Source organism: Anser cygnoides, chromosome W (assembly GCF_040182565.1).
Source record: "Anser cygnoides isolate HZ-2024a breed goose chromosome W, Taihu_goose_T2T_genome, whole genome shotgun sequence".
Classification (NCBI taxonomy): Eukaryota; Metazoa; Chordata; class Aves; order Anseriformes; family Anatidae; genus Anser; species Anser cygnoides.
Genome location: NC_089911.1, coordinates 9390682 through 9405093, shown reverse-complemented (window position 1 = coordinate 9405093; position 14412 = coordinate 9390682). Strand labels below are relative to the sequence as shown.

The window sequence follows — 14412 nt, the reverse complement described above, 5'->3', positions numbered from 1 at the left end:
CACCGCCATTTCAGAGCCACTTGCCGAGGCGACCGGCTCCGGGGCAGACGCGTGCTGCAACGGAGCGCGGGATCGGGACAGGCAGGGCTATTTTTCGGGCATCGAGCCTACGTGAGGGAGCCGCCAGCACCGGCAGCCCTAGTGAGGGAGGCTGACGAGGCGTAGGCGGAGCCAGCAGCGTCAGCAGCGTCAGCGACAGCTCCTCCCCCCGGCCGTTCAAAGGCAGCCCTTAGGGAGCGCAAGCGACCAGGGCCGGCAAACAGGGAGTGACACGGGGGGAGTGACGCGGCAGTTAGCGAGGCAGTGAGCGCAGGCAGGAAGGGCGGAGCGCTCACACCCGCCCATAGGGACAACTCCTCCAACGGCACTCTCCCGTCAGCTGGGCTGCGATGGTCTCCACCAGGCACGGTGCTTTCTCTAGGAAGTCAGTACACACCCAGACCGACTGCCCGTCCAAACATGCGGCAGTTCAGGTCTCCGGATGCGGGGAGTGTCTGAGCCTCTTGCTGCCATCGGCGGGAGGCAGAGAGACTGCTTGCGTGAGGTGCGAGCAGGTGGACGACCTGGTCCGCATGGTGGCGGAGCTCAAGGAGGAGGTGCAGAGGCTGAGGGATATCAGGGAGTGCGAGCGGGAGATAGACTGGTGGAGCGACTCCCTGCAGGACCGGAGGGAGAGGGACCAGGGTGAGACGCTCCAAAGGGGGGTGGACCCCCTGCCCTGTCGCCATCGGGCAGAGGGAGGGGACCTGTGAGTTGAGGAGGAATGGAGACAGGTCCCTGCTCGACCTCGCAGGAGATGCCCTCCCCTTCTGGTGCCGCCTTCCCAGGTGCCCTTGAACAATAGGTTTGAGGCCCTGGAGCTGGAGGGACCGGCGGGTGAGGATGAGGTAGGAAGCCTACCCAGGAGGATGTCTGAAGTGAGGAAGTTGACTCCACGGCTCAGGACTGCCTCCACCAAGAAAGAAAGAAGGGTGATTGTTGTGGGCGACTCCCTCCTCAGGGGAACGGAGGGCCCTATTTGTCGGCCTGACCCCACACGTAGGGAAGTCTGCTGCCTCCCTGGGGCCAGGGTCAGAGACGTTACCAGGAAGCTTCCAAACCTGGTTCGCCCCTCTGACTATTACCCGCTTTTGATAGTCCATGCTGGCAGCGATGATGTTGAAAAGAGAAGCCTCAAGGCTATCAAACAGGACTATAGGGGGCTGGGACGATTGGTGGAGGGAGCGGGAGTGCAGGTGGTGTTTTCGTCCATCCCTATGGGGGAAGGGAGAGGCACGGAGAGGACATGGAAAGCTCATGTGGTTAATAGGTGGCTCAGAGGCTGGTGCCAGCACAGAAATTTTGGGTTTTTTCACCATGAGGAGCTTTACTCGGCACCCGGCCTGATGGCCCCAGACGGGTCCCTATCTCCAAGGGGAAAACGGATCCTAGGCCAGGAGCTGGCGGGACTCATAGAGAGCGCTTTAAACTAGGTAAGAAGGGGGACAGGGCTCAAACAAGGCTTGTTGGAGCTGTGCCGGGGGAAACAATGGCTAGGCCGGGGAAGAAGGCGATGGCCCAGCTGAAGTGCATCTACACTAATGCACGCAGCATGGGTAACAAACAGGAGGAGCTGGAAGCCATTGTGCAGCAGGCAGGCTACGACTTGGTTGCCATCACGGAGACGTGGTGGGACTGCTCCCACGACTGGAGTGCTGCAATGCCTGGCTATCGGCTCTTCAGGAGGGACAGGCAGCACAGAGGGGGTGGTGGCGTGGCTCTCTACATTAGAGAATCTTTTGATGTTGATGTTGTGGAACTCCAGGCTGGGAATGATAAGGTTGAATCCCTGTGGGTTAGGATCCGCGGGAAGGCCGGCAAGGCTAACTTCCTGGTCGGGGTCTGTTATAGGCCGCCGAACCAGGATGAGGAGACGGATGAGGAGTTTTATAGGCAACTGACAGAAGTTGCAAAATCGTCGGCGCTTGTCCTCGTGGGGGACTTCAACTTCCCGGACATATCCTGGAAACACAACACGGCACAGAGAAAGCAGTCTAGGAGGTTTCTGGAGAGCGTGGGAGATAGCTTCCTGGCGCAGCTGGTCAGCGAACCTACCAGGGGTGGTGCCCCGCTAGACCTTCTCTTCACAAACAGAGAAGGACTGGTGGGAGATGTGGTGGTCGGAAACTGTCTTGGGCAGAGTGACCACGAAATGGTAGAGTTCTCTATTCTTGGCGAGGCCAGGAAGGGGACCAGTAAAACTGCTGTATTGGACTTCCGGAGGGCTGACTTTGAGCTGCTCAGGACGCTGGTTGGCCGAGTCCCTTGGGAGGTGGTTCTGAAGGGCAGAGGAGTCCAGGAAGGCTGGGCGCTCCTCAAGAAGGAAATCGTGATGGCACAGGAGCGGTCCGTCCCCACGTGTCCAAAGACGAGCCGGCGTGGAAGAAGACCGGCCTGGCTCAACAGAGAGTTGCGGCTTGTGCTTAGCAGAAAAAAGAGGGTTTATAATCTTTGGAAAAAAGGGCGGGCCACTGAGGAGGACTACAAGGATGTAGCGAGGCTGTGCAGGGAGAAAATTAGAAAGGCCAAAGCTCATCTGGAGCTCAACCTGGCTACTGCCGTTAAAGACAACAAAAAATCCTTTTACAAATATATCAACGCGAAACGGAGGACTAAGGAGAATCTCCATCCTTTACTGGATGCGAGGGGAAACCTAGTTACTAAGGATGAGGAAAAGGCTGAGGTGCTTAATGCCGCCTTTGCCTCAGTCTTTAGCGGCAATACCGGTTGTTCTCTGGATACCCAGTGCCTTGAGCTGGTGGAAGGGGATGGGGAGCAGGATGTGGCCTTCGCTATCCATGAGGAAATGGTTGGCGACCTGCTACGGAGCTTGGATGTGCGCAAGTCGATGGGGCCGGATGGGATGCACCCGAGGGTACTGAAAGAACTGGCGGAGGAGCTGGCCGAGCCGCTTTCCATCATTTATCGGCAGTCCTGGCTATCGGGGGAGGTCCCAGTTGACTGGCGGCTAGCCAATGTGACGCCCATCTATAAGAAGGGCCGGAGGGCAGACCCGGGGAACTATAGGCCTGTCAGTTTGACCTCAGTGCCAGGAAAGCTCATGGAGCAGATTATCTTGAGGGTCATCACGCGGCACTTGCAGGGCAAGCAGGCGATCAGGCCCAGTCAGCATGGGTTTATGAAAGGCAGGTCCTGCTTGACGAACCTGATCTCCTTCTATGACCAAGTGACGCGCTTGGTGGATGAGGGAAAGGCTGTGGATGTGGTTTACCTTGACCTCAGTAAGGCTTTTGACACAGTTCCCCACAACATTCTCCTCAAGAAACTGGCTGCTCGGGGCTTGGACTGGCGTACGCTTCGCTGGGTTAGAAACTGGCTGGATAGCCGGGCCCAGAGAGTTGTGGTGAATGGAGTCAAATCTGGTTGGAGGCCGGTCACTAGTGGTGTCCCCCAGGGCTCGGTACTGGGGCCAGTTCTCTTTAATATCTTTATCGATGATCTGGATGAGGGGATCGAGTGCACCGTCAGCAAGTTTGCAGATGACACCAAGTTAGGTGCATGTGTCGATCTGCTCGAGGGAAGGAAGGCTCTGCAGGAGGATCTGGATAGGCTGGAGCGATGGGCTGAGGTCAACTGCATGAAGTTCAACAAGGCCAAGTGCCGGGTCCTGCATCTGGGGCGCAACAACCCCAAGCAGAGCTACAGGCTGGGAGATGAGTGGCTGGAAAGCTGCCTGGCCGAGAGGGACCTGGGAGTATTGGTTGATAGTCGGCTGAATATGAGCCAGCAGTGTGCCCAGGTGGCCAAGAAGGCCAACAGCATCCTGGCCTGCATAAGAAGCAGTGTGGCCAGCAGGTCTAGGGAAGTGATTGTGCCCCTGTACTCGGCTCTGGTGAGGCCGCACCTCGAGTACTGTGTTCAGTTCTGGGCCCCTCGCTACAGGAAGGACATGGACGTGCTCGAGCGAGTCCAGAGAAGGGCGACCAAGCTGGTGAGGGGTCTGGAGAACAAGTCTTATGAGGAGCGGCTGAGGGAGCTGGGCTTGTTCAGCCTGGAGAAGAGGAGGCTCAGGGGCGACCTTATCGCTCTCTACAGTTACCTTAAAGGAGGCTGTAAAGAGGTGGGGGTTGGTCTGTTCTCCTACGTGCCTGGTGACAGGACGAGGGGGAATGGGCGAAAGTTGCGACAGGGGAGTTTTAGGTTGGATGTTAGGAAGTACTTCTTTACCGAAAGGGTTATTAAGCATTGGAACGGGCTGCCCAGGGAGGTGGTGGAGTCACCATCCCTGGAGGTCTTTAAAAGACGTTTAGATGTAGAGCTTAGGGATATGGTTTAGTGGAGTACTTAGTGTTAGGTCGGAGGTTGGACTCGATGATCTTGAGGTCTCTTCCAACCTAGAAATCTGTGATACTGTGACCCAGGGAACTACAGGCTGGTCAGCCTCAGATGGATCCCTGGGAAGGTGATAGAACAGTGAATCCTGGGAACCATTTCCAGGCACATGAAGGAGAAGAAAATCATCATGCAGAGTCAGCATGGGTTCACCAAAGGGAAGTCATACCTGGCCAACCTGATAAGCTTCTATGATGAAACAGCCTGATAGATGAAGGGGGAGCAGTGGATATTGTCTTCCTGGACTTCAGGAAGGCTTTTGACACTGTCCCCAATAAGATCCTCATAGAGAAGCTGTTCAAGTATGAGCTGGACAAGCAGACAGTGAGGTAGATGGAAAACTGGCTGAATTGCTGGACCCAGAAGGTAGCAGTCAGTGGTGCAAAATCTAGTTGGAGGCCAGTAACTAGCAGAATACTCTAGGGGTCAATACTGGGACCAGTCTTGTTCAATATCTTCATTAAGGATCTGGACAATGGGGTAGAGTGCACCCTCAGTAAATTCGCAGATAACATGAAACCAGGGGGAGTGGCTGACTCACCAAAGGGCTGTGCAGACATCCAGAGGGACCTTAACAGGCTGGAGAAATGGGCTTGCAGGAACCTCATGAAATTCAACATGAAGTGCAAAATCCTGCACCTAGGGAAGGATGACCCCATATTCACAAGCTAGGGGCTATCTAGCTGGAAAGCAACTCTGCAGAAAAGGACCTGACGGTCATGGAGGACACCAAGTTGAACACAAGCCAGCAATGTGCCCTTGCCGCTAAGAAGGTTAACAGTATTCTTGGCTGCTTTAGGCAAAGTATCACCAGCAGGTTGAGGCAGGTGATCCTTCCCCTCTACTCAGAGCTGGTGAGGCTGCACCTGGAGTCCTAATGTCCAGTTCTACACTCCACCCCACCACCACCCCCCCAGTACAAGAGAGACATGGAAATACCAGAAAGAGTCCAATGGAGGGCCACCAAGATGGTTAAGGGACTGAAGCATCTCTCCTATGAGGAAAGGCTGAGAGAGTTGGGAATCTTCAGCCTGGAGAAGGCTCAGGGGGGATCTTACCAATGTCTATAAATACCTGAAGGGAAAGTGCAGTGAAGATGGAGACAGACTCTTTTCATTGGTGGCCGGTACCAGGGCAAGAGGCAATAGGCACAAACTGGAACACAAGAGGTTCCATCTGAACATCAGAAAGCCCTTCTCTACTGTGCAGGTGACTGAGCACTGGTATAGGTTGCTCAGAGAGGTTGTGCACTGTCCCTCCTTGGAGGTCTCCAAAAGCCACCTGGATGTGGTCCTGGGCAACCTGCTCCAGGTGTCCCTGCTTGAGCAGGAGAGTTGGACCAGATGACCTCCAGAGGTTGCTTCCAACCTTAATCAGTCTCTGATTCTGTGAAGGACTTTTTGGCTTCTCATGCTGCCCTGCTAATGAGGAGGCTAAGGGGGTGCACAAGGACTTGGGAATGGACACAACCAGGACAGCTGACCCAAACTGACCAAAGAGATATTCCATACCATATGACATCATGCTCAGCAATAAAAGCTGGGGGGAAAAGAGGAAGAGGGGCATATGTTCAGAGTGATGGCATTTGTCTTCCCAAAAAAACATTATGCATGATGAGCTCTGCTTTACTGAAGTGGACGAACATTCACTACTTCCCATCAGCAGGCAGATGAAATACTTGTTTTGCACGCAGCTTTTGCTTTACCTAGTAAACTTGTCTTTATCTTAAACCCATGAGTTCTTGCACTTTTACCTCTCCGACTCTCTCACTCTCTCCCCCCTCCCACTGATGGGGAGTGAGCAAGCAGCTGTGTGGTGCTTGGCTGTCTACTGAGTTAAACAATGATATGCTTAAAACAGTCATGCTAAAAAGGAAAACTTTAATTGGCTTCCTCAGAGTATCACGTTTGCAGTCCAGCCTGCCAAATAATGTTAAATTCCCAGTTGTTTGGCATACTCAGTGCAATGCTACCAGTCTTCCACATGCATTAAGAGACTTTTGGAACAAAACCCATACAGTTATAATTCTCCAGACCATTAAAAATAAAGAAACCTTTTATTCTCTTTCAACTAAAACAAGATTGCAACTTAGGTATATGTAATTATTAAAAATCTTTTCTGGCAAACAAGGCTTCCTAAAGTCCACATCAGCTTTGGCAGGTTTTTTTTCTATGAATGGACCCAATATTTGCAGGTAAAATCAAATAGAGAGCTAGGTCAGGAACTAAGGTACATTTGTACAGCTCTTGAGCTTGCACCTCCTCTCTGAAAACAGAGCTCTACAACACAGGACCCTTAAATACTGAAATAAATAAATGTCTGCTTCAAGTCATAGAATCATAGAATCATAGAATCATAGAATGGCCTGGGTTGAAAGGGACCTTAAAGATCATCTAGTTTCAACCCCCCTGCTCTGGGCAGGGTTGCCAACCGCTAGAGCAGCCTGCCCAGAGCCACATCCAGCCTGGCCTTGAATGCCTCCAGGGATGGGGCATCCACAACCTCCCTGGGCAACCTGTTCCAGTGCCTCACCACCCTCTGAGTGAAAACCTTTCTCCTAATCTCTAACCTAAATCTCCCGTCTTAGTTTAAAACCATTCCCCCTTGTCCTATCACTATCAACACATGTAAACAGGAGTTCCCCCTCCTGTTTATACGCTCCCTTCAAGTACTGGACGGCCGCAATGAGGTCTCCCCGGAGCCTTCTATTCTCCAAGCTAAACAAGCCCAGTTCCCTCAACCTTTCTGCATAGGAGAGGTGCTCCAGCCCTCTGATCATCTTAGTGGTCCTCCTCTGGACCCGTTCCAAGAGCTCCACATCCTTCTTGTGCTGGGGGCCCCAGGCCTGCACGCAGTATTCCAGGTGGGGTCTCACAAGAGCAGAGTAGAGGGGGACAATCACCTCCCTCTCCCTGCTGGCCACCCCTTTTTTAATGCAGCCCAGGACATAGTTGGCCTTCCGGGCTGCAAGCGCACACTGCTGGCTCATGTCCAGCTTCTCGTCCATCAGGACCCCCAAGTCCTCCGCAGACTGCTCTCAAGTTCTTCTTCTCCCAGTCTATATAAATACCTGGGATTGCCCCAGCCCAAGTGCAATGCCTTTCACTTGGCCTTGTTGAACCTCATTAGGTTCTCATGGGCCCAACTAAAACATGAGTGTGTTAGCAACATTCTTCTCATCCTAAATCCAAAACACAGCACCCTACCTGCTACTAGGCGGAAAATTAACTCTATCCTAGCTGAAACCAGGACACCTGTTGTCCTGGTTTCAGTTACGACAGAGTTAATTTTCCTCCTAGTAGCTGGTAGGGTGCTATGTTTTGGATTAGGATGAGAAGAGCGCTGATAACATGCTGATGTTTTAATTGTTGCAGAGCAGTGCTTACACCAAGCCAGGGACTTTTCAGCTTCTCACTCTGTCCTGCCAGCGAGCAGGCTAGGGGTGCAGCAGGAGCTGGGAGGGGACAGACCCAGGACAGCTGACCCAAACTGGCCAAAGGGTATTCCATACCATCTGACGTCATGCTAAACAATATATAGGGGTGGCTGGTCGGGGGGGGGCACCGGCTGCTCAGGGATAGGCTGTGCATCGGTCAGCGGGTGGTGAGCAATTGCATTGTGCATCACTTGTTTCTTACACATTATTATTATTAATACTATTATCATTATCACTATTATTATTATTGTTATTATTATATTCCTGTCTTAATAAACTGTCTTTATCTCAACTCACCGGCTTCACTTTCCCGTTTCTCTCCCCCATCCCAGAGAGGGAGGGGGGAGGGTGAGCGAACGGCTGTGTGGTGTTTAGCTGCCAGCCGGGTTAAACCACAACACCTGTCTATCCCTTCTGAAGAGATTGTAGCCCTCTATTCCAATATTCCAGTTATGTGATCCATCCCACCACGTTTCCGTGATAGCAATCAGGTCATATTTGTCTAATTGCACCATGGTTTCCAATTCCTCTTGCTTGTTTCCCATGCTGCGTGCGTGGGTATAGAGGCATTTCAGCTGGGCTATCAGTCGTATTGCGTTTCTAGAGCCCTTCCTGATTGCATTGGGACAGTTCACAAGTATTTCCCTGCCGTTACATAGAGTAATAGTGTTCTCGGGTATACTTACTTCACTCAGAGGTGCATCCCCTTTTCCCACCACACCTACTTTAAAGCTCTCCTCATAAACCCAGCCAGCTTACTGCCCAGAACACTCTTGCCCCACCTGGACAGCTGCGCCCCATCCGGTGTCAGCATGCCCGGTCCCTCAAAAGCACGTCCAGGGTCATAGAACCCAAAACCTTGGGCACGGCACTAACCTCTCAGCCAATCATTCACTTGGCTCGTTCGTCTCCTTCTTCCTGGGTCCCAGCCACCAACTGGGAGGACAGAGGAGAACACTACTTGCGCTCCTAATCCCTTCAACATCTTTCCAAGGGACATAAAATCCTTTTTGATATTTTGGAATTTCCTTGTTACAGCTTCATTTGGTCCTACTTGAAAAAGTAGGAAGGGGTGGTAGTCATTGGGACCCACCAGACTTGGTAGCCTCTTCATGATATCACAGAATCACAGAATTGTCTAGGTTGGAAGAGACCTCCAAGATCATCTAGTCCAACCTCAGCCCTAACACTAACAAGACCTCCACTAAACCATATCACTAAAGGCTACATCTAAATGTCTCTTAAAGACCTCCAGGGATGGCGACTCAACCACTTCCCTGGGCAGCCCATTCCAATGCCTAACAACCCCTTCCGTAAAGAAGTTCTTCCTAATATCCAACCTAAACCTCCCCTGGCGCAACTTTAGCCCATTCCCCCTCGTCCTGTCACCAGGCACATGGGAGAATAGACCAACCCCCACCTCTCTACAGCCTCCTTTAAGGTACCTATAGAGAGTGATGAGGTCTCCCCTGAGCCTCCTCTTCTCCAGGCTAAACAACCCCAGCTCCCTCAGCCACTCCTCGTAAGACTTGTTCTCCAGACCCCTCACCAGCTTCGTTGCCCTTCTCTGGACTCTCTCGAGCACCTCAATGTCCTTCCTGTAGTGAGGGGCCCAAAACTGAACACAGTACTCGAGGTGCGGCCTCACCAGAGCCAAGTACAGTTTGTTGTTGGTTTTTTTTTTTGTAATTGTTCACAGAGAAGGCAGGGTTGAGCCTCCGTGCTTTATTCTCCTGCACTAAATACATTTTGCTGCTTCCTTCCTCTGCTATACTCGCGCTGAGAATTGAAAGCTTTACTTTCCGTGCATGTTTTTCCTCGTAGACTCTCACACACATGCACATCTAAGCAGCAAGGGCCCAATTAACACTTAGCTCTGGGTACTTGTTGATAAGGCCGAGAAGTCTCCGCTTGCGAGGCGGCCGTGCTCAGCAGCTGGCCAGCACGCTCGTAGGACAGCCCACTTGTGCACGCTCATGGTAGATATCGCTTAGCTTTTGGCAATCTGATGTCAGGAAGGCTGATGATTTAACACCACTTCTCTGACTTTCCAAGAGACAGAAAACACTAGGATACACTGCGTAAGAACACAGCTACCATCGGGATCATGTTCTTTAAGACTGTTTAATTAGGCCATGAGTCTCACATGATACAACAGTGCGCAATGCAGTTTGGGGAGAAGCAGGCTTTAGCCGCGACTGTGAGATAGTGGGGTTTGGTCCCTTGGCCTAGAGGAATCTCTTTTTCCCACTGATCAAAAGAAGTCAAAATTAGAGGAGCAAAATCAATCAATTGTGGCTGTCTGAGTGGTGCTTGGAAAGCTATTGCTGGCACTGTAACATAGCACTCCCTGCGTACACCCTCTGCCATGCGAAACCAGTAGAGTCACTACCCGAAACTAGAATCACCAGTTTGTTTTAAGTTTGTGTGTCTAGTTATTGTTAATTCTCTCTTTAGGTGTCTGTGCTCCTGCTTAATTACCCCAAGTCTCTGCCTCTGGGCAGTGGCAACTCATACAGTCACACACCTGTATCTCCAGCTATGTGAAGGAAAGCACCTTCTGTCCCCTTCACACAGAGTCCAAACCCTTTAAAAAAGGGTCTGCAGGTGACACCGACCCCATTACAGCCAGCCACAGCTGACTTTCCAGGGCCTGAGCTTCACGCCAACTGTTCAGTTCACTTCCCAAAACACCATCATCTCACCGGGGTAATAAGCATGTTTTAATGGCCAGCAGCTTCAAGAGCAGTGCTCACTTTAAGAGCATTGAAAATACGACTTTTTTATTATTATTATCACAGAATCAAATATATATAAAATATATCACAAATACGGGCCCCAGGCAGGCAGCAAACCTCTCTGGAGAGGTTGTCCGGACGGCAAATGGGAGCCTCGGTGCCTCTCAGAGAGGAATCTCCAATGACTAACACCCTTCGTGCCTTCTTTGTGGCACTGGTTTTGATGCAGTTGGGAGACTGAGCCAACTTTGTGTGCTTGGCCTTTCTGAGTTCCCTGTGGTTGGTCTTTCTGAGGTCTTTACCAGTTCTCCCGGAGTCTCCTCTCTCCTGCCTTAGAACCTTGTATCTATTGTGCAGGGGCACTTCAGGGGCAGGGGAGAGACTCCTCCTCCAGCTCTGATCAGAGACAAGGGTCCACTCTCCCTTGTCCTGTGAGTTTTTCAAATGTGCTTGTTTTGGGCTGCACGCTTGTTTCCTTACCCCTTGCCTGGACTTAAGGCAGGGCTGCTGCTCGGCCCATGTCAGCATATAATACCATTTGTCAATCTCCTCCTCAGATTCCTGAATGCTATGCTGCCTGGTGAGCTCCTCTCGCAACTGAGCCACCTGTTTGAAGAGCTCATCCAGCTGGGCACATTTGCACCCATGACACTGCCTTCAGACCCTAGGGGAACCTCCAGAGACTGGAGCTCCCCAGAACTGGGGGTCTGGGCCTCTCTTTTGATCCCCGGGAGGTCTATTTGAGTAGAGGCATCTGCCCAGGGAGGCTGCGTCCCCCCCATCTGGGTTTCAGCCTCAGACTGGCAGGCTCAGTGAGTGGACACCATTTCTTCAGTAGAAGGTCCTTCCCAGAACACAGATATGACTGACCCTGCTCACCCTCCTTGCTCGAACTGCCATGTAAACTGCCATACTGCACCTGACTGATGCACCTTGCCCTGTTTGCCCAACCTGTTCTCCGAGCTCCTGGTCACTTGAGCTCACTAAGGGCTGCCTTTGTATGGCAGGGAGGGGGGCGCTTCTGGCTCCACCCACGCCTCATCAGCCACTCTCATGAGGGCTGCCGGGTCCTGGAGGGCTTCCTTTGCTGCCTCAAGTGGCCTTGACACAGTAAACCCTCTGACTGCTTCAATCCCCAGCTCTGCTGCAGAACGCGTCTGCCACTGAGTCGATCACCTCGGCGAGTCGAGAACTAACCCGGTAACTCTGTGCATGGGCCAAGGTAAGAAATATTAAGTATTGCCTTGGAGGTCAGGTAACACTCTTGTGTGAAGTGTAATTGAGACGTACTTTTGTACGAAGCGAGTGTGGAGTCCCAATCTGCGGTTCCGTAGCTCTGCGAGGGGCACGACCAGAAACGGACAAAGTGAAAGTAGAAGGGAGAAAGGAAGAGTCTTGGGGAAATCTGGTGTACGGTACTCCCTTGCACGGTACAGTGCATGGCAGTACGCCAGGGAATCTGTTTAACCCATAGGTGTACAGTACCCCATGCACGGTAAAGTGCTTGGAAATACACCCCCATTTACTAGAACTTTAACGTTAGTGTGTGGTACTGTGGGAATGGAAATGTTGTTTTTGCAGTGTTACATTGTATAGAAGGAAGGAATGTGGTATTGAGATATGCTTACAGTGATAAGAAAGCTTAACAGAAAACCTTGTAAAATGCAGACAGCCGGACTCCTTAGAGCAATTAGGTGAAAATCACGGTGTCAAGTCAAATCAGATAAGTGAGGAAACATTACCACTTCAAACAGTAAAAAAAGTCAAAAGAAATTTGAAATTTAACAGGCCAGCAACTGAAGGCCATGTATTGTCTGTGAAGTATCGGATAGGTTGTGAACCTGGATTACCCAGTCAATGGGGAAACAGGGGAGGGTCCCGGTCGTCGAGAAAGAAAGTATATAACCTGTACTATGTGACTAGAAGGTGCGCTCCTGCTTGTGGGACGCCCGCCATTGCAATCGCGAATAAATTACTACTTCACTGAGATCCTCGCCTGAGCCTAAGTTATTGGCTACAGAGTGTTTCTCACAATCTGGGGGCTCGTCCGGGATCCAGTCACCTACTGGGGAGCCCCACCGCCGCAGCAGCAGGAAGGCATGCCCCGCTGATTTCAGCGGTCCTGTGCATCGACGGTGGCGGTTCTGCGGAGAGCTGACAGAGGGCCCGAGACTGATTAAAGAGGCAGGATCCGTGAAGTAGTGGGGAAAGGAAGAAGGTAGGCACTCCGGGTTTTAAGAATTGATCCGGTAACTCTGTGCACAGACCAAGGTAAGAAATATTAAGTATTGCCTTGGGGGTCGGGTGAGGCTCTGTGTGATGTGTGATGTGTGATTGAGACGTACTTTTGTACGAAGCGAGTGTGGAGTCCTGATCCACGGTTCCGTAACTCCGCGAGGGGCGCGGCCGGAGATGGACGAAGCGTGAGATAAGGGAGAGAAAGGAAGAGTCTCGGGAAATTTGGTGTATGGTAAGCCCTTGCACAGGGAAGTGCTTGGCAATACACCAGGGAAATTTGGTGTACGGTAATCCTTGCACGGGGTAGTGCTCGGAAGTACACCAGGGAAATTTGGTGTGCGGTAAGCCTTGCACGGGGAAGTGCTTGGCAGTACACCAGGGAAATTTGGTGTGCGGTAATCCTTGCACGGGGTAGTGCTCGGAAGTACACCAGGGAATCTGGTAAACTCATAGGTGTGCGGTAGCCCTTGCACGGGGAAGTGCTTGGCAGTACACCCCCATTTTCCAGGATAGGAAAAATGGGAAATATGAGTTCCAGGGGACAGGGAGATATCCCTGGGGGAGTGCCTACCGAAAGTTCTTCCTGAAGAATTATAAGAAATTGGAAAAATAATCTCAAAATTGGAGGAGATGGTAAAATAAATAAATAAATAAATATGGTTAAATATTGTGTATTAGTCTGGACAAAAGAACCAATTAAGGAAACAGCAGTATTTTAGCCAAAATACGGGCCTGATGAAAATTCAGGCTTGAAATTTATGTGTAAACAATAAGATTCCTTTTTTTTTGGAGGAGGAGCCAAGTTATGCTCCCTATAATCCTAATATTGCACCGGTGGCAGCAGCAGTCGCTCCAGGAAAGGAGACAGGGACTGCAATTAACACTGTCCCTAGAGAAGAGCGTACTCTAGGCTCTGGCAAGAATTAGAACAAGGTAGAAGAGGTACTGAGAATTTTGCCTTCCCTGATACTAACAGTACTAGCACTAACTGTGTATCCTCTTAAGTGAACTTCCCCCCCTCCTTACCAGCAGAGAGGTTAGGAGTTTCCTAGGACCTAACTTATACTCTTGGGGAGGGGGAATTATGTATATAAATATGTCGTTTACAGGGAAAGAAATGGGAATGATCAGGAGGAGAGCTGCTATACAAAAATGGGAAAGAACTCATCCTCCAGGACCAGGGGTAATACCGGCAGGGCAGAAATAACCGCTTGCCGATCCTGGCTGGAAGAATAATAGTGTGCAACACAGAAATCATATGAGAGACTTGGGGTCAGAATGAGAAAGTACTTGGGGATGAATCCTGAGGACCCGGTATCCCAAGGGCTCTTGAAAGTTCATTTTGTGATTGAAGCCTGGCAAGATGCACAGAAGATGCTCCAGAAAGTGGGGGGGATGTAGTGAACAGTCACTGGGGGGCCCTCCTGTGGGAGGCCCTGAACGTGTGTGTCAAGAGGGGAGATGAGAAGGAAAAGCAGAGAGTGAAACTAATGGTATTGACAGTGTAGCAGGTAGTGAGGCAGAGGGTTGGAGAAAGAGGAAGAAAATCTTCAGGGGGAGTCAGGGCCAGGATGGAAAAGAGAGGAAGAGAGATGAAGGAATGGCAGG

General features: G+C 51.3%; 1 long non-coding RNA gene across 1 annotated transcript in view; it reads right to left on the bottom strand.

Annotated features, from left to right (window-relative positions):
• LOC136788706 (uncharacterized) overlaps positions 1–14006 on the bottom strand; it is a 130181-nt gene extending 116175 nt beyond the window's left edge. The window contains exon 1 of the long non-coding RNA XR_010827340.1: positions 12120–14006. This is a non-coding gene — a long non-coding RNA (uncharacterized lncRNA). The remainder of the gene's footprint in view (positions 1–12119) is intronic.
• Positions 14007–14412: the final 406 nt, after the last annotated feature.